We start from the raw sequence: 21,339 nt of genomic DNA, 5'->3' as shown, positions 1-21,339 counted from the left end.
TATCATCTTAGGCGGCCTATCATCGACGTTATGCTGAAGTCATCATCTTAGGGCATCTCCAACTCAATACCAAACATCACAGCAAACTAGTGTACCTATACAGTATTACATCAAATTTGGTATAATACTTTATAGGGTATCTCTAATTCAACGCCAAATATTACACTAAATTGATGTAAGTATACAATGTCATGTCAAATTTGATGTAACACTATTCATATACACCAATTTGACGTGACACTGTTCAAATATTATAAAATATATTTTTTTATTTTTGTTATTTAATTTTTATTATTTGTATTTATGTTAATTTGATTATTATTTATATTAATATTTATAATAATAATTATATAATTCAAAAAATGATGAAAAATTAACAAAATTTATTCAATGCAAATATTAAACAACAATAACTCAAAATAAAATTTAACACTAATTTAAAAACACTAATATTAAAAAAAATACGACATAAACTAAAATAACAATTTAGTTTTTTGGTAGATTAGTTCCAAATCCTCTAAGATCATCAAAATATTGGAAATAACTAGAGTTATTTTGAGATCCTTGACTTTGTTGTTGAGCTTTTTTTTTTTTTTTTTTTTTTTGCATAATTCTTGATTACTCATTTTGAAAAAACTCACGCAAGCTTGGATCGGTTATGGAATTCAAATCCTTAATAAAATTTTGTTATCTTCTTGATATTCTGCCAAAGCCAATTTTTCTATTTGGATTTCATAATTTTGTGCCCTAGTTGAGTTGCCTCGATTGAAAATAGCAGCGAGTTGTCGATTTTCTTCTTAAATAGCTTCAATTTGGTTTGAAATTTTTTCATCATTTTTCCTTTTTAATTTTGCTTTCTTCATCCCAATGGGTCGTTGAGCTTAACTGCCCCCGATATCTTCATCATTTATGTTTAGAGAATATGACAACATATCACAAGACACCGACTAGGGAGACTTTGAAGTGGGAGTTTTTGATTCTTGTGATACAAACCTATCAGTTTGCCTTTGAAATGCTTATGCAACGTTAACATTATCTGTAAATTTTTCAATATTCTTAAGTATAGGCCACACATGATCAAATTTGAAACCTTTCTTGTAACTTTTATCTTGTGCTAGTAATATTTTGGCTGAATCATTTACAAAACAATATACATATAACGTTAAAATCAATTATATAAAAAAAAAAGATAATAAATTAAATGTAACAAATACTCACAATATCTTGCTCAGAGGCACCACTTGGATTTATATTTTCAATTTGACATACACATCCTCTCAATTTGCCAATAGCTTTAAAGATTAGTTGCATTCTACAATGCAAAGATCTTTTGTTTCGAACCTGAGTGAGATACACGAGTTTGGAATTGTTGTAATCAAGCTCAACTCGAGACCAGAATTGATCTCTACATTGATTTATACCTAAAATCGGGTTTTGAGAAACATCAAGATAGATGCATATCTTCTTCATTTGTGTATGAAGAACTTCGTTGTGTAGTCATTTTATAACACAAATGAAGAAAATATATGCTTTTTTTTTTTTTTTTTTTAAGAGGAAATAGAAGAGATGTGTTCAAAACTAAGGTGTTGTATGCTCTTTTATGGCATAAGTTTGAATTAAAAGCTTGAATGGCCAACACATCTTTTTGAGCTTGAATGAATAATACATCTTTTGAAATAAGCTACAAATCTTAAGAGCCTGAATGGACAATACATCTTTTGAAATAAGCCACAAATCTTAAAAGCTTGAATGGACAATACATCTTTTTGAATAAGCCACAAATCTCAAAAGCTTGAATAGACCATACATCTTTTGAAATAAGCTACAAATCTAAAAAGCTTGAATGGACAATACATCTTTTTGAATAAGATATAAATCTCAAAAGCTTGAATGGACAATACATCTTTTTGAATAAGCTACAAATCTCAAAAACTTGAATAGACAATACATCTTTTGAAACAAACCACAATTCTCAAAACCTTGAATGGACAATACATCTTTTTGAATAAGCCACAAATCTCAAAAGTTTAAATGGACAATACATCTTTTGAAATAAGCCACAAATCTCAAAAGCGTGAATAGACAATACATCTTTTTGAATGATTATTTTATATCTAGAATAGTATTTTCTTCTGCTATAGAAGCTCACACCAAATCAACTTCTAAATCATTCAATTAATATATCTACAAAGATGAATTTCAATTTTGGAGGTCCATCTCATTTATCATCTTCTAATTTGTCATCATTTTCCGACAATGAAATTAATGAATGATCTTGAAGCGGTTGATGCAGAGCAAGAAGCAATCCTTCGCATGAGAGCTAACAACATCCTTCTCTTCCTTTACTATCTCAATCAACAAAACAACCAAGTGATCCGTAGAGGATAAATTCTTGGACATAGAGTCATCAATTGCAATTGGAAAACTACTGATCGTAATCTGTTCAATGATTATTTTGCTGATAATCCACGGTATAATGATTCCATGTTTCGCCGACGATTCGCACGTTTTGAAATTTATTCATTTGTATTGTTGATCGCATGAAAGGTCATGATAACTACTTTGTACAATGAAGGGATGGGTACTTCATATTGGTGAACAATGTGGTTTTCCAGGAATGTTAGGTAGTTTAGATTGTATGCACTGGAAGTGGAAAAATTGTCCAATAGCTTGGGCAAAACAATATGCTAGTAGTAGTGAATCTCAAACTATTATTCTTGAGGCTGTAGCTGATTATGATCTTCGAATATGGCATGCATTTTTTGGGTTGCCAGGTTCCAATAATGACATTAATGTGTTGGAGGCATCTCATCTGTTTGCCAACCTTGCCCAAGGTATTGCTTCTCCCGCTCATTATATCATTCAAAGAAAAGAATATAATATGGGTTGTTATTTAGCTAATGGTATATACCCAAAGTGGTCTACTCTCATACAAACTATTCATGATCCACGTGGTCCCAAAAAAAAAAAATTATTTGCAATGAAACAAGAAGGATGTAGAAAAGATGTGGAACATGCGTTTGGAGTTCTCCAATCGCGGTTTGCAATTGTGGCGGGATCGACACATTTTTGGGAAAAAAATGTATTACATGATATAATGATTGCGTGTATTATTATGCATAACATGATAACCGATGATGATCGTAATATTGATGCATCGATTGAGAATCAGAAGGAAGCGCCAACTCTCGAAGTTGAAATTGTCGTAGATGAAAATGTCCGATTTCAAAATTTTCTCGCTCGACATAAACAAATCAAGGATATAGAGGCTCACCATGCTCTTCGAAATGCACTAATTGATCATTTGTGGGAAGAATATACTAATTCAGAAAATAAAATTACTATCAATATGGAATTTTACTTTTGTGTTGTTGTTGTCTTTTTTTTTTTTTTTTTTTTCTGTGGCATTTTATATTAGATGTAATGTTTTTCTATATTAAATGTAATGTTTATTTGATCAAATAAATGTTTAATTTTATTAAATTAGTTTAATTTTCAAAGTAATTATTATTTAATAAAAATATCATTCCCAATATTTAATTAATATATACAAAAATAATTAGTGAAATAGATTAATTGTTGATTATTAATAGAAAGAAAAAGAAAAAGAATATTCTAAAGAATATTCTTTTTGGTGTAATATTTGATGCAATGGGTTGGAGATGTAATAGTGTTTTACACAAAAAATCACACCAATTTGGTGTTTGTGGTTGGAGATGGTCTTAGGCGGCTAATCAAGGGGTGTATTCGACTTAAAACACCCATAAACAATTATGCCCATCAGAATTAACCATCCATCCTCACGCTTATAATCCTAAGCGGCTAAGGTTGTTTACGAGCCGAGTTGAGTCAAGTTTTTCTAGCTTAACGAGCTCAATTCGTGAAAGAGAATGGGAAAATGAGCTCGAGCCAAGCTAAGTCACAGAATTCTTTGCTCGGCTTGGCTCGTTGAAAGGGGAAGGCAAGTTCGAGCCAGCTCCAAAAAAAAGCAGTTTTTTTTTTTTAAATTAAGGCCAAATTTCATGCAATTCAACCTATTTCTTGTCATGATACATTACACGACAACTAAAAATCTTTGAAAAGTAAACATCAAAAGAAAATGCGATTGATTCCTTTCTTTAACACTAAAAGTTAGGTTTGAGTGGGAGTGGGATTTAATTGTGGTAGGTGAGTTTGGTGGTTTAGTAATGAATTTTGCAAACGTGAACAATGTTTAAATGTACTGTAGATTGATTCCTTTTTTTAACAGTATTACTTGCTTCTTCTTCTTCTTCCTTTTTTTTTTCTTTTTTTTTTTTTGGTAATTTAATTACACACCCATCAGACCCCAAAAGCAACAAAAAACAACCAGGGGTATCAAAACACACAAGCCTTGAGATAGGCCAAAAACCAGCAAACAAAACAGCCAAGAGCAGCAGCAGAAGAGCAAACCACCAACATCTCAAAACCACCTCTGAGAGACCACACGAAACACTCTCACAGCCATACAGTAGTTTAACAAAAATCGGAAACCATCAGCAGACCAGCCAACAGAGAAGTCACACACTAGACCACTAACACCAGCCACATGCCAAGCACCCATCAGCTACAAAAACTCCGAGAACAAAAAGTCTAGCAACCTCCAAGCCTTGCCTCCTTCTTCCATGAAGAGAACCACACCACCAACCAACAAAAAAAAAAAAAAAACACACAATTCCACTCACCAGTCACCAACAAAACCGCAGGTCCCACCTTCAACCTCCAACAAAAAAGACAAAACCAAAAACAAATCCTGCAGCATAGTCCACCCAAAAACAATGCCATCACCAGCACCAACCACCAAAAAGGTTCCCCAGTGAGAAGACAAAAGAGGAACCTCACAGAGAAGCAAAATGGCAGCACACCAAACCCCAATGGCATCTTGACTTATTTACCAAATTTGAACAACACTTTGGTTGACTTGTTTGGCTTTTGACTGCTCTCCCTTTCCTCCCATCTTCTTCTTCTTACTTTCATTTTGATTTGGTTTGGATTCTTTGGCAAATGGGTTTCAATCACGTTTTTAGGGATTTTAACATCGCGTTTTGTTATATTCATTCTGATTAAATTTAGAATATAGAAATGAACTAAGATAATATGATGTGTTAAATAATATATTTACTTGAATTATTGATTTGAATTCATACCCTTTTATATTAACAGCAGGGTTAAAATTATGGGTACGCTACTGTTTTTCAGAAATGGAGAACATAACAATGTCCCATTGAATAATGAGAGAGGACGACAAGAGATATGTGGGTAAGCAATAGAGGCTCTAAGTCTACACATGCAAGGCAACCAAAGAAAATAAATTTTCTGTACTGTATATTGATCAGACATCACCCAACTGAATTTATTACTTTTAACAATAACAAATTATAGATTGGTAATTAAGAAGAGTAGTAAAGTTTGCCTTAATGACCCTCCTTATCCCATGAAATCTGGGCGCTCCCATGAGACTAGGTGACCAACACGTGTCACATGAAAATCTATAAAACCTACAAAACCTGTTTTCTAAATACACATTCCATAAAACCATTCTCTTATTTTCATCATGAAACATATACATATAATATATAGATATTTGAAAATTCTAAAAAACATAACCATATGTTTTACAAAATCCAAAACATTTTATATCAGGCCTCATATGACACAACACAAGACATGAGGCATACGCAAAATGTAAAAACATGAGTTGTTAAAGAAAAGATACAATGCATCAATAATACACTTCCAAATCCATGTTTGCAACTCTCCTACACTTCCACATTTGCCAACCATTATAAAGAGATGCATTCCCTACAAGTCAACATTCATATTATACTCATGCAAAGCACAGCCAAATTACAAACACATTCAAGATCCTTCTATGATATAAGCTACTCAAAACATAGAAATTATCCATTCCTTTTTCAAGGTTTACTTACATGCTTGTTGTGGGAAAGGAAGCATGTAAGTAAACAATCACATTATGATTATGGGGGTTACATTGGATGTCTGCTAGTATATCATAACTAAATGCATAAACTATACTGATCATAGCAAAATTAAAGCAACTAAAAATACAAAACCAGATATAAATCAAGGTCAAGCAACTCTGGCTTTTCCCATTAAAGCAGGAGATACTTCTATTGCACCACTCATATGGTTCTCAAGTACTTTTGATTTTAGCGAAAATAAATAAATAAATTGTTGCAGCAAAGCTTTCATTCCACAATCTACACTTAAAAAAAAATTAATTAAAAAAAGCAAAAGAAGGAATCTGAAAAAACCTGATAATTGAAGAAATAAATAATCCATTGATACAAACTCGTCAACTGTAATTGTTTGAAAATATAGATCAAACTTGAAAATGACAATCCAACTCATACCGTAGACTTAATATATACCAAAACCCTAAAATAGAATATAAATGAAATATTTCAAAATTCAGTAGCTTCTAAACCATAACCTAAAATGAACTCTGTTGATGCTTGATTTTGACACCAATGACTTGCACGTGTAAAGTGCTAAGATAGCCTTAGAAATTACACGTGAATATGGAAAATGCAATAAAAGAACAAACAAAAGAATTTTTAAAGTGGTTCAGATTCTCAAAAGCGAATCCTATGTCCATTGTGTTTGCACTAATATGTGTGTTTACAATCTGGTCATGTGCAGCGAGCTGAAGTTACAGTACAGAGAGAGAAAGATTATAAATACAAAGAAAGAGAGTGTTTGCTATTGAATATCAGAATGTCTGAATCCCGTAAATGAGAAGGGAGTCATCTATTTATTGTTGAGGGGTTCCAGGTGGTAATCATGATTCTGCAGTTGGGCAGGTGTAGTACAATTCCTACCTTACTTCCTATTGGATGACTACACAGTAGGTATCCTTAAATCACGTGCTGATTGGGCAGGTGGACAACTCCCAGCCACTCATAGATCAAGCTTTAACCTGCCATGCTGATGACAACCTTACTTCCTCTATATTTAAGCGATGTGGTAGCGTTTGGACAGCACAAAGCCTTTCTGATCTTTAATTGGCCCTACTAATGTGAGTTTACGTCAGCCTTTATTTTTTAGGCATAACAGAAGCCCCCTAATTCTTAAGGTTTAAGGATTGAACATTGAGAACTTCATGACTATGCCGTGATTTGACCTATCCTAAGGGATGCTTGATCGAGCTGCATGAAATAGATAGTCGAAGTGACGTGAAACTATTAGCTCAGCTCGTCCAGTGAGCTGAAAAGAGGTCATAGTATAGGCCTTCAGGGATTGAACAAGCGGCCTAAGGTGATCATCCCCCATAGGTTCAACGACCTGGGTTAGACCCTGCCTAGTGCTATACTAACATGGTTTGGACTTTATCCATCGTTCGCGACCTGAAAGTACTTAGCACATTTTTTGCTGAAAAATGGGAATCACATCACTTTGAGCTTGATATAAGGAGAATAGTGTTTTACTCAAACGACCTCTTTAGATGTTATCTATTGTACTTGACAACTGGCCTGGTCAATAAAGTGAACTTTATTCTGACAGACGTGTCCCCTACGTAATAAGTGTTAGGCGTGTGCATTAAATGCGAGCCATGCTAAAACAACATTCCATTCTAGAGCTTTAAATGCAGATGTGGGCACATTTAACGTGGCGAATGTAACCGCACCATTGCTTGGTTACTTCAATGGAGAGAAACGTCGATTGGGTTCCACGAGGTGTGAATGTTACTCTTCACAGGGATTAATAACACATGGTCATAATCAATGGTGAGAAACATGTCTTGCTCAAACATCGCTTGCTATAGGGTTGCTTGCTATAGGGTTGCTTGCTATAGGGAAGCCAATCATCATCTTCCTCCCTATAAAACCCTAAGCTTACCTTGAGTCTTTTCACAGAACTCAAATTTTCAAAGAAAAAGCAAAGCTTTCGCACTCAAGAAATCAGTTCTTTCTTTTTCTGGTTGATGTGCACTCGTCGTTGCAACAGGAAGTTCATCCCAACAACCAAGAAGTAAGGAGAATCCTTCTCTATTTTTTCTTTTTTATCAAAAGCTTGGTTTTTATGGTAATGGTGGGTATGAACTTGTCTAGTAAGCTTACACGATGCATGTCCATGGACTGTGTTCGAGGATGAACACTTTCAAAAGTGAAAATTTAGGGCATAGATCCTTGGGAATCCATTCTTAAGGGTTTTTAGGGTTTTTAGGGGTTAAGGAAGGTAAACTGGGTTTTCTTTTACTCTTCCACGTCATCGTACGGGACACTGTTAAAGATTAAGTCATCGCTGCATGTCTCCCCTTTTTTGAGACTTTGGGAGCAATGGACATGTTAAAGAATAGAGCGAATGAGGGGACGAGCTCGCGGCCACTGAGCACCCTAGCAGGTCCCATGCAAGAGACACTATCAGTGGCCATTAGAGAAGAGATATAGAAAATGGTAGACCAGTTTGTACTCAACATAGACGTCTATGAGCATAGGACGTACATAGCCAGGAACCCACTCAAGGGAATGGCCGCTATCTTTAAGGGGCAATCATTAAATATGGGGTGTTGATGCCCTTTCAGCCCTACATCAGATCGATCCTCGACCACTTTCAGGTCATGCCATTCCAATTGACGCCTAATGCGTATATGATAGTGGTGGCCATGTATATCACATGCGGGGAATATGGTCTTGGTGAACTGACAGTGCAAGAGCTCGCCTACGCTTGTTATCTGAAGAAGAGTAAAGATAAAGACTCATTTTACCTCTCAAAGCAATCTACGATCGAGGGAGGAATATTTAGTTACCCTAGCAATGTTGGGGCTTACGAGACCAAGTTTTTCTTTTTTAAACATGATGGTGTCTGTAAATTCGTGGAGCAGAGTAGGTTTTCCCCTTTTTATTTTATGAACTGCCCTTTCTCTTTAGTTCTTCTTCGATAATCAGAACTAATGAACTCTTTGTCTCTTTGCAAAAAACAAGACGACCAGGTTGACGCTTCTCGCAGATTTCAACTGTATTGTAGCATTCGGTCGCCTACCCGAACAGGCTCGTGATGCAAGGTTACTCGTGACTATAGCGAACTTGCATAAATACGACTTTTTCAACCTTAGGCATCCTTGGAACCTCTTCCTTGTAAGTGTTTTCATACTTAGAGAAATTTTTAACTTTTTTGTCAAAGATGGCCTTTTCGCTAACACATTTTCATGGCATGTAGCGAACATGCCACCAAGAGTTCAAAGGCCATTGATGAGGCCTAAGGGTTCGTATTTCCCTAGGTCAACCCGACCGATCCAGCTGAGGTGACCCTTGGCAATATCCCCACAGAAGGGATACAGATTGGTGCCAAAAGGCAACCATCCACGAAGCGACGTGAAAAAGCTCCTCAGCCTATGGTTGCTCACGCCATGAAACAAAAGACCATGGGCCAAAAGACCAAGAAAAGGAAATAGTTGCCCATTGAGGAGGAGTCAGAGTTTGAGCCAGAGGGCCTTAGGGTGCGACAGGAGGCATCGCGGCCTTACCAAGCTTTTTGCTCAAGAGCACCCCTAAGAAGTGCCCTAGGCACTTCGGTGACCCCCAAGAGCTCACGTAGAGGGGAGGAGGTGACCTCGGCTGCCTAAAGCAGAGCAAGCAAACAACAGGCTGACGAAGGACCTACTCCTCCGGGACAAGACCTACCAGTGTGAGGTTCCATGGGAAAACTTTTAGAGCATATGCAGTTGGTGGTTTAAACTCGACTAGAGTGCCAACTGGTTACGGCCTTCAAAGAGTTTGTGGCTTCCCGAACCTCGAACCTGGTGGCTACCACACTTTAATTGTAGAGCCAAGTAATACAATCTATTCTTATCGAGAACTTTTTAAATACCAGTCGATTCCTTAACTTTTATGATTTTTAGAAAAGGAAGCTAGGTTCCATGAGAGAACTTTCGAAGCACATGCAGCTAGTGGTTTACACTTGGTTGGAATGCAAACTGGTTGCAGCCTTCAAAGAGTTTGTGGCTTCTAGAACCTCGAGCTTGGTGGCTGCCACACTTCAGTTGTAGAGCCAAGTAATACAATTTGTTCTCATCGAGAAATTTTTAAATACCAGTTGATTCCTTAACTTTTATGATTTTTAGAAAAGGAAGCTAACTCGTTTCTTTTCTCATACAGTCTCTGCTCGCCTTGCATTTGGCCCAGCAAAAGATTGATATAGATGTTGTTGGAGGTCTCCATAAGTTGAAGGCAGAGAATGCCAAGTTGAAATAGGATGTCGCAACTCTGGACACAGAGGCAAAAGTGGCTCACATCCTAGAGAACCAATACTTGATGGAGAGAAATTCGAACCTTCGAACAGTGGACTTCTAGAAGGTTGAGCTCGAGAAGAGAGATGGGGAGAGCAAGGAGCTCCAAAGGACAGTGGCTAGACTCACTAGAGAGTCTAGCACAAGAGAAAATAAGCTGAATGCGAGCAATCAACGTGCACAAAAAGCAGAGGAGAATCAGGCCCAACTGTGAGAGAACTTCGAGAAGTAGAATAGGACAATGGAGATGGATATTGAGCTGCTCCAAGGTCGAGTTGCTTTTGAACGAACAAATGAGGCAGAAAAGCCTTGAGTTTAAAAGGGAAGTGGCTCACTGGGCAATAGAGGCCATTTACAGCCTACGGTCGAGAAACCTGAAGATGGACATCTCCGACCTGGCCAAAGATTATCAGACCATTCTCTTCTCCATGATCGAGGATGAGGGGGTCGAGCAGCAAAAGGAGTAGAAGCCTCCTCCATAAGACAAAAAGCCAGGAATAGATATTCTTAAAGACCAGGTAAACGATCCAGAGGTTGGCAACCAAGCAACGAATCATGAGGTCGCACTTGAAGAGCTTGGAGATGGGAACCAATATTGCCTTTCTTTTTTTTTTTTTTTTGCAGTTTTTCCTTTAACTTTTTGTAGCTTCTCGCCATCCTGTGTACTTTTTATCATATGTATGTAAAAGAAGTTCTTTGGCCATTTGTCATAATACTTTTATAATTCAAGTACTTCACAAGACAAATATTATATATCTGACCATCAAACTTGTAAAGATATTGTAGCAAACAAGATTATTGAAGAGATCATGGCACAAGTATTTCTTTGAGTGAAAGTGGAACAATCTTATTCATAAAAAATTACAAGGGAAACTTTACAAGTAAAATAAATGAACAAGATTTAAAGCAATATTTGAATTACTGATAATCAGGACGAAAATGTTCAACATTCCAAGCTCGTGGCCCTTCGGAACCATTGAGCCTTTTGAGATGATACATGCCAAGTCGTATTACCTTAGTGATGCAGTATGGGCCTTTCCAGTTAGGTCCTAATACCCTCTCATTTGGTTCCCTTGTGTTGAGAATGACTTCTTTCAAGACCAGGTCGCCAACCTAGAAGTCTCTTCTCTTGACCTAAGAGTCGAAGAACCTTTTTGCTTGCTGTTGGTAGGAAACTATCCTTAACCGAGCCTTGTCGTGGCGTTCTTCAACTAGGTCCAGACTTGCACGCAAAAGTGCTTCATTATCTGTTTCATTGAATAGATTCCTCCAAAGTGAACTAGTTCCTACTTCCACTAGAATCATTGCTTCATAGAAATACACCAGCAAGAAGGGCATTTTTGAAGTAAAGGTTCTTGGAGTCATTCTATATGCCCATAGAACTTCTGGGAGGTCGTCGGCCTAATTGCCCTTGGCGGTGCCAAGGTTGGCCTTTAGTGTGTGCTTAATGGTTTTGTTGACAGCTTTTACATAACCATTGGCTTGTGGTCTTGCAACTAAGGCGAATTTCTTATGAATCCCTAGTTCGTCGCAAAACTGCTTGAATTCCTTGTTGTCGAACTGCTTTTCGTTGTTAGAGATAAGTGTGTGAGGAATTCCATAACGGCACACTATGTTCTTGAAGATAGAGTCTTTGAGCTTTTTAGTGGTGACCGTGGCCAAAGATTTCACTTCGACCCACTTAGAGAAGTAATCCACTGTGACCACCGCATACTTGACGCTCCTTTTTTCGGTTGGCATGGGCGCAAAGAGATATATTTTCCACATAAAAAATGGCCAAAGGCTGGTCATTATTGTCAGCTGGTAGGAAGGAGCTCGCTGGATGTTCACAAACCTCTGACACTTATCACACTTCTTCACAAAGTTGAAAGTGTCCTTCTGTAGTAGGGGCCAATAATATCCCTAGCGGATAATTTTATTGGCAAGAGATCGTGCAGCAGTGTGATTACTGCAAATCCCTTCGTGTATCTCCCTTGTGATATAGTCTGCTTCTTCATCGGTTACACATCGGAGGAGGGGAGCGTTGAACCCCCGTCTGTATAACTGATCCCCGACGAGTGTGTAACGAGTAGTTCTTGTTTGTAAGACTCTTACCTCAGTTTTGTCACTAGGTAAAGTCCACTAGGTAAAGTCCCATCTTGAAGATATTGAAAGATTGGAGTCATCTAGGAGGTAGATTCTATCACAGCTACGGTGTGTTCGGAGGAAACAATGCTTGGCACTTCGATATACCAAACTGGTATGCTATCCGACACATTAGAGTCTAGCGATGAGGCTATCTTTGCTAAGGCATCAACGACAGAATTATCATCTCTCGGGATTTGCTTGATTGAATATCGCTTGAAGAGCTTGAGCACGACCTAAGCCTTTTTGAGATAACTAACCATGTTTTCCTCCTTGGCTTGATATTCTCCCAAGATCTAATTGACAACCAACTAGGAATCGCTATTAATGTTGATTACATCCGACCCCATTTCTCTTGCTAGTCGCAGACTAGCAAGTAGTGCTTTCTACTCAGCCTCATTATTCGTAGCCTTGAATCTGAATATGAGGATTCCATGAATGCGAGTCCCTTCAGGACTAAGGATCCGACTCTCCTTCTATTTGAGGAACCATTGACATAGAGGCTCCATGTCGACAAGTTCTGAACGGTTTCCTAGATGACTTCACTGACCGACTGTTCTGATTCTCGATCAGGCTGATATGAGAACTCTGAAATAAAGTTGGCAATGGCCTGCCCATTAATTGTTGTCTTAGGTCTATAGTGTAGATAGAACTGACTCAATTCCATGGCCTACTCAAGCAACTTACCTAAGGCCTCTGGCTTTTGAAGGACTTGCCTAAGTAGGTAGTTGGTCAAAACATGAATGGTATGGTCATGGAAGTAAGGTTGCAGCTTTCTAGAGGCGATTAGCAGGGCATAAGCTAATCGCTTCATTTCTGGATATCATGTTTCTGCATCCAGTAGTCGCTTGCTTGTATAATACACTAGCCATTGAACTTGACCCTCTTCCCGAATGAGAATTATGCTGACCACATATTGGGACATGGATAGGTAGAGGAATAAGATTTCCTTGGGAAGAGGCTTAGACAGGAGAGGTGGTTTCTCGAGGTGTTCTTTTATGCTCTGAAAGACTTATTCACACTCCCCAGTCCACTCAAACTTCTTGTTGGCCCTTAGTATATTGAAGAATGGCAAGCAACAATTTGTTGCCCTTGATATGAAGCGACTGAGAGCTGTTATTCTCTCATTCAAGCTTTGGACCTGTTTTCACTTGGTAGGACTCTTTATATCTAAGAGAGCTTGGATCTTTTCAAGATTGACTTCGATCCCCCTTTAGTTAACCATATACCCTAGGAACTTCCTTAAGGATACTTCGAATGAACACTTGAGAGGATTGAGCTTCATTCTGTATCTTGGGAGCATGTCGAACATCTCAACAAGATATGCTATGTGATCTGAAACGACATGCGACTTGATTAACATGTCATCAACATAGACTTCCATTGACTTTTCGATTTGCTCGAAAAACGTATGGTTAACCAGCCGCTAGTAAGTTGCCCCAGCATTTCTCAGGCTGAAGGGCATGACCTTGTAGCAGTGTGGTCCTTGATCTGTAAGGAACAAGGTATGCTCTTTTCAGGTGTGTATATTAGGATCTAATTATACCCCGAATAGGCATCCATGAAGTTTAACAACTCGTGCCCAAAAGTGGCATCGACGAGCTAGTCGATCCTTGGCAAGGGAAAATTATCCTTTGGATAGGCTTTGTTAAGATCACTGAAGTCGACACAGGTTCGCCATTTCCCGTTGGGCTTCTTCACCAACACCGAATTGGCAACCCAACTCTCTTAATGCACTTTTCAAACAAACCCATTTACAAGGAGCTTGTCTACCTCATTTTTTAAGGCAGTATAATGCTCCGGGTCCACGACTTTCCTCTTCTAGCAAACTGGCTTGACTATAGTGTCAATGTTGAGTGCATGGCATATCACGTTCGGGCTAATCCCAATCATATTAGCATGAGTCTATGCAAAGTCATCGGCCTTCTCTCTGAGGAAGCTCGTCAAGCTTTCGGCGAGCTGAGGGTTAAGATTACCTCCGATTCTTAATACTCAGGTTGGCTTGTTCTAGTCAATTGAAACCTCAAATAGAGTCTTAATTGGCCCACTTTGAGGACACTACTCTTGAATGCGATGGCCTATATTGTCTTCTATTGGGTCTGGCTATGGTTCAATCTTGCTGATTGCCATAGCCTACTTGGGGACACCTATTATCCTCTCTTTTCCCTTGCACGTCATCTACACTCCTCTCACATAACAGTCACGAAATTCGCGTTGAGAACCTTTCACTTCCCCAATCCCTGTTGGAGAGGGGAACTTCATCTTCAGATGGTAGATAGAGGTGACAACCTTGATTCTAAGTAGAGGTCACCCCAAAATACCATTAAAGGCGGATGGGCAATCCATGACTAGGAACTCTATCATCTTGGTCATCTCATGGGTATCGCCCAGAGTGACTAGAAGTGCAATCGTCCCATTGGGAATCAGATGATCTCATATGAAGCCATAAAGGGGGATGGAGGCAAGCTTTAGGTCTGCCTCGTCCAATTGCATTTCTTCGAATGCTCATTGGAATAAGATGTTCACAGTGCTACCGTTGTCCACCAGCATCCTGTGGACCTCGCACCGACCTATCTCAGATGCGATGATGAGTGCATCCTCATGGGGATGATGCAAACGCACCACATCCTTCTTTGAGAAAATGATCTCTTCTTCCCTGTGAATCTTGGCAGGTCGGGTCGCTGTATTCATCATGCTCACTAGGTCGTGGCGCACTTCTCAGGTGTACCTCTCTTGGGCACCCTGAGAATTCCCAACGAGGTGTGGGCCTCCAAAAATGATCCCCACAAAGTAGACACCCTTGCGACCATGGTGTCTCTTTCCTTGGTCCCCTTGGTCCTTCCCTTGAGAAAGAGTTGGATCGTCAACATACTCCTTAAAATGTCCAGTCTGGATGAGGTCCTCGATTGCTTGCTTGAGAGCTCGGCACTCATGGGTGTGGTGCCCATTATCCCCATGATAATGGCAGTATTTTTTGTTATTTCTTGCCCAAGGGGGATTTTTCATGGGCTCTAGCTCTCTGAGCAGGCTGGCCTCATCTGACTTATCCAGAATAGCTAACACTAAGGCATTTAAAGGAGTATATTTATTCTTGTCACAATCGCGACGAGGGACCTGGGCGTAAGACTTCTTGGGCTCAAATCTTTGTTTCTTTCCTTTCCGCTGATCGTCATTAGCCCATCTACGATCAACCCTTCTACTGCTCTACCCCTTAGTCAGGAGCACTAGTCAAGGGACCGGGGTCATGGTGATTGAGAGTAGCCACATAATTCTCAATCTGGAGATATTTCTCAGTGAGATCGTAGAAATGGGTGAGGGACACATTATCCTCATATTGTAATTCTTTTCACAGGTCAGTCTGTGGGCGAACTCCTACAATTATTAAAGTCCAGACAGACTCTTTGGGAGTGTGCACCATCTTGTTGGGTTCCCTATGGAATCTGTCGATGTAAGATTGGAGGGACTCATTCCTCTCCTGCCATATGTAGCTTAGGTAGCCCAACGGCATTGAGAACCTCCTGTTTACCTGGAAGTGTCATAGGAATAATGAACTCATCTGCTGCCACGAGCTGATAGATCCTACTGGAAGTGATCTGAACCAGTATTTAGCATGGGTGGTCAGAGTCACTACCAAATAGCGATATTTAGCCAAGTCTGAGACCTGATGAAGCTCTATGAGGTCATTAAACTCATAAAGGTGATCATACAGATCAAAGTTTCATCGAATGCTCACATATCGGACATTTTAAATTTCAATAAGAGATGAGCTGCCAATACTGCTGGAGAAAATGGAGGCCTCTATGACCTTCCCATGCTTGTTTTGTTGAGCTTTAAGTTGATCCAAAGCTCACTGTAACTCCTTAATCTGAGGTAATGTAGTTATTGACAGATCGTTTTTCGCAACGTGGGTTTGACCGTAGGTTGGGTTCTTCCTTTGGTCAGCCAAAGGCTCTGGCGTACCTTGACACATGCTAGTTAGAGCCATGTGAAGGCAACGAATGGCTCAAGGAGTTTTCCTAACCTCTGCGGTGGTGAGAACCAAACCATGGATGGTGGAGGTTTGCCTTACGGTGATGGCGGGACCATTATTTCGATAATGCTGGGAATCTCCCTACCCTGCACTCTTGTGGGGGTGCCCGTGCCGGTGCGATATGGCGTGGGATTGCTCACCCTACAACATGTCTCCAAGTCACAATGCCATAGGTATTCTACCTGTTACATGGCTGGTGTTCGCTTGTACCTTGGAGCCCTTGGGGCCACTATCCACCACTTGTTTTCCCCTGTTTTTATGCTCTTTAGTGCAACCTACAAGCATTTTTGGTGATAGCATCGCCTTGTCAGACTCTGGTGGTACAACTTGGTCCAAACGGTCTAACATGCGGTTAACAGTTGGAGAGTATTGTTGAACCTCTCTATGTAATCCATCACTGCTAGGTTGAGCTGCGAGCACGACAAAATATCTGCCATAGGATTCTACTGAACTGGAGGGACTTTCGGAGAAGTGTCATCCTGTACCCAGGGGGTTTCCTCATTGTCAAGGTTGGTTCGCTCAGTTTTGAAATCACGAGCCTTTTGTTGATGAGTAGGATTGATTGGTCAGAGATTCCTGATGAAGAGCGGATACTAAATCAGGCCCTCCTTCTAGCGCCAAACTGTTGATGCTTGATTTTGACGCCAACGACTCACATGTGTAAAGTGTTAAGATGGCCTTAGAAATTAGTGGAAGAACAAACAATAGAATTTTTAAAGTGGTTTGGATGCTCAAAAGTGAATCCTATGTCCACTGTGTTTGCATTAATATAATTAGGTCACATGCAGCAAGCTAAAGTTACGATACAAAAAGAGAGAGATTATAAATACAGAGAGAGTGAGTGTTTGCTATTGAATATCATAATGTTCGAATGCTGTAAATAAGAGGGGAGTCGTCTATTTATAGTCGAGGGGTTCAAGGTGGTAATCATGATTCTGTAGTTAGGCAGGTGTGGTACAATTCCTACCTTGCTTCCTATTGGATGACTGCACAGTAGGCATCCTTAAATCGTGTGGTGATTGGGCATGTGGACAACTCCCAGCCACTCACAGATCAAGCCTTAACCTACCATGCTAACGACAGCCTTACTTCCTCTGTCCTTGAGCAACATGGTAGCGTTTGGATGACACAAAGCCTTCTTGACCTTTAATTGGCCTAGCTGACATGAGCTTACATCAGCCCCGATTTTTTAGGCATAACAAACTCAAGCCAAAAACCTGTAACCAAAACGATATTTAGTAAATTATATAGAAATTTAAAAGTCTTCAATGACTATTAAATATTCTCCATCCAATTATACAGCAGTTCTTATATGAACAACCTGATTTTGTATAATATAATGAAGGGAAAAATACTTTTGTTCCCTTGTGGAGGATGATTTGGAGCTGAAAACTTATGCGTTCTCCTTCTGTTGAAAGAACCAAAAATGTCCGCAGTGACTAACACAATTTCGGCTCGCCTGAGTCAATCCGTTCTTTGGAGTTCTCACTACTGGTGATGTAGTGTTAGTTGTGGAGTCACAAAAATAGTACAGTTGATGGGAGGAGATGGTGGCAGAGAGGAAGCTATATCGTGGAGGAGGTGGCGGAGATGGCCGGAAGAAATCACATGTAAATTCTTTTAATTGATGAACAAGAGGTTAATAATCGACTATTTAAGTGCTCATGTTTAATTAGTTAAATGAAGAAGAAGCTTGTGGAGCGTTTTCGCAAGGAATATTCAAGGTCAATGAGATAATGCATTGTCGTCTACTTGTGGGTGAAAAGGTAACAAGAATATTGGGTTGGGCTTCCCGTCCGCCCCAATGGCAACTAGGTTATTATCCAACTGATTTCTCGAAACTTTAAATAATGAGTCAAGTTGAACTAAATAAGAGTTAAATATTTTACATCTTAACCTAATTCAATTAATTAGAGATCATTTGTTTGGTATGATGAAAGAGTTAATGTTTCCGCATTTTCTTGACAGCTAAGTCAATAATTGTTACAACTACAGTCTCAGTCACAAAATTCTAGATCTGATGGTGATCATTCTATTAATTGTTTTAGAGATTGTTTAGCTATAAGTACAGGGGATTCTCGTATTTTCTACCTTGAGATGCCCCGATTCGATGGCACGGATCCAATTGGATCGATATTTAAAGCAGAGCAGTTTTTCAATTATCACGACACACTGGCAACACAACGATCACAAGTTGCTTCTTTTCACTTAGATGGTTCACACTTTCTTGGTATCGTTGGATGCTTTCCAATGGTCAAATTCGCTCTTGGACCTCCTTCTTTTAGGCTTTAACTGTTCATTTTGGCCCTTCATATTTTGTTGATTATCAAGGGCAACTTACAAAATTGACTAAGAGTGGCTCGGTTGAAGCCTATCAGACGGAATTTGAAAATCTTTCAAATCAGGTTTCAGGACTTTCTGATAATTTTCTCTTAAGTCATGGTAGTATGTTGTCAACACTACAAAATTAATATACCTTACTTCTAATTATTAACCAGTACATAGTGTAAGTAAGGGTCGATCCTACAAGGAAGTAGTTGAATCTATATTCGGCTTGAAATTCTCTTCCATGAGGATCTTCTGCACGCAGATGGAAGGGCTTATTCCCTTGATATCAGCAATTGTCCCCACAGTCTTCTTATGCTTCCTTAGAATGTCTAGCAGTGATTTCTCCTCCAAATCTATCAAAGATGCAAAAATAATCACAGAGTATGCATCTTTATCTAATGTGAAGGAAGAGGTTTAAATTCAAGTTTAGGAGCCTCCGTAGGAGTTTTATGCAAATTCTCCTTTAGCTCCATATTACCATCAGTCAAAGATTCCTTCTCTAGTGCTTCAGCTTCTTCTCTCAAGCATGGGTCTTCATCTTCTGTTGTGCTCGACTCCATTAGACATCTCTGCAAAGAATCCTTCTTTAGAACTTCTTCTCTGTGATCACCTACAATCCCACCAAAACTGTCAAAGTGAAAACAAGATTAAATATAAAATGCAATAGGATTTTTCATCGCTTTATGTGCATCAAACACTATTTCCTCGTAATTTAGTCTTAAGATTAATTTTCCTTGTTGCAAGTCTATCAGAGCATGAGTTGTTGCCAAAAATGGACGTCCTAAAATTAGAGGCACCTCCTGGTCCTCCTCCATATCAAGAACTATGAGATCCAGCAGAAAGATAAATTTGTCAACCTTTAACAAAATGTCTTCAACAATGCCTTTAGGTCGCTTGATTGATCTATCAACATGTTGGAGTGACATGCTTGTTGTTAGGATTCATGCATTTTGGACATGGAAAAGGTGTAGAAATGATGGACAAGATGATGGATGCAAGGTAGAACACAAACATAACACATAAGCCCAAAATATTTCAAGGTAAGATGGAATATTACCTACTCCTTTGCTATTCAACACTTGAATCTTCTTCTAGGAGTCTTAATTCTTTAAGTGAGCTTAAAGAACCTCAAAATGTGATCCACACAAGTCTAGGAAAAGAGAGCCGAGAGAGTGATTTTGTTTCAATTTTCTCAATTCTTTGAAAATGGTATAACACTTGGTTTATATACCATGGGCACAAAGTGTAATTTTAAATTGTCTTGGAAAGTCCTCAAACAATTTAAAATTAATCTTGGAAAAGAGCATTTATGTCAAGTCCTTGGTTTTATGGTTAATTCATTATTAGCCCAAATTTTAATCCCATTAAATATTCTAACTCTTTAGAATAAAACCAATGCACTTTTGTCTCGATTATTGAATCCGATTCAATAATAATATTTATTAAATCCTTATTACGCCTGGTTGGTGCTAGCTATCCATGGATAATCATTTCTCGCCAATACATTAATTTGAAGTTTACGTCCAAACATCATTAATATGATTAATGATATGTGTTACTCTCTCTCCTTGAGCTTGGTTTTATGTGTGACCATTTTGGTTTACTGTGATCTAGTCATGGGCCCAATATCGAATTCTGATATGTTTCATTATAACTCTTTATAATCGAAACTCCCACTGATTATGGTAGACGTCTAGCAACCACAATGAAGTGTATACTCCAATGAACCTATTGTAATCGTACGTACCGTGTTGTGAAATCCCTCCATTATCTAATCCCGATTAAGAATGGTTCATGGTATGTCAAAACCGTTAACTTAATCTTTAATTGAATTGTCAATCGACACAATGGAACTCATCAAGATGAAACTACTTTTCATCTGACATTCATTATACTCTGGCCAGAGATTTTTTTTTTCCAATATTTATTGACATTCGTCTGGGAACTCGAGATTAAACTATTTTGAGTTAACAGATCCCATCTTGACATCACTTGTCCTCGCACATGAATAACATATGACCAAATTGGCTTATTACACAAGACATGACTAGTCTCGTGCTTTACACTATATGAACCATATGCATCCTATGTTGATTCCAACCGTGATGTCTCAAGTCTAAGGATCAGTGGTACACTAGCATGATCCTTACGATGAATCATTGACCACATCCATGTGATTCATCGTAATCAGTCGTATTTGATAAACAGTTCACTAATTGTTTATCCATGCTAATGCCTTAGTGACATACCTCTTATAATCACCCACACTAATACCATCACATGATATTCAATGGAGACATTCAGCATGCCTACTATGTAATGTCATTGCCCAATTAACATTACTTAGGTAGGGAGTTCTTCGATGATTTGATCTTCTGAAGATCCATGTCATCCAGACTAATATAATATAATATAAATGAAGTAGTAAATCAACATGTGAAATAAGAACACTTTCTTTTATTCATAATACATTTACAAGATATAATGTCCTGAAACCGACGACACGATTGGTTCTTAGGGCATACACTAACATTTTTCTCTTTCACTTCTCCAAGTCCTAGCTTCCTGAAAATTGATAAAGGCATTAAAT

The sequence above is a fragment of the Pistacia vera genome, unplaced genomic scaffold, assembly GCF_008641045.1.
Source record: "Pistacia vera cultivar Batoury unplaced genomic scaffold, PisVer_v2 Contig240, whole genome shotgun sequence".
Taxonomy (NCBI): Eukaryota; Viridiplantae; Streptophyta; class Magnoliopsida; order Sapindales; family Anacardiaceae; genus Pistacia; species Pistacia vera.
This window is presented reverse-complemented; position numbering follows the sequence as displayed.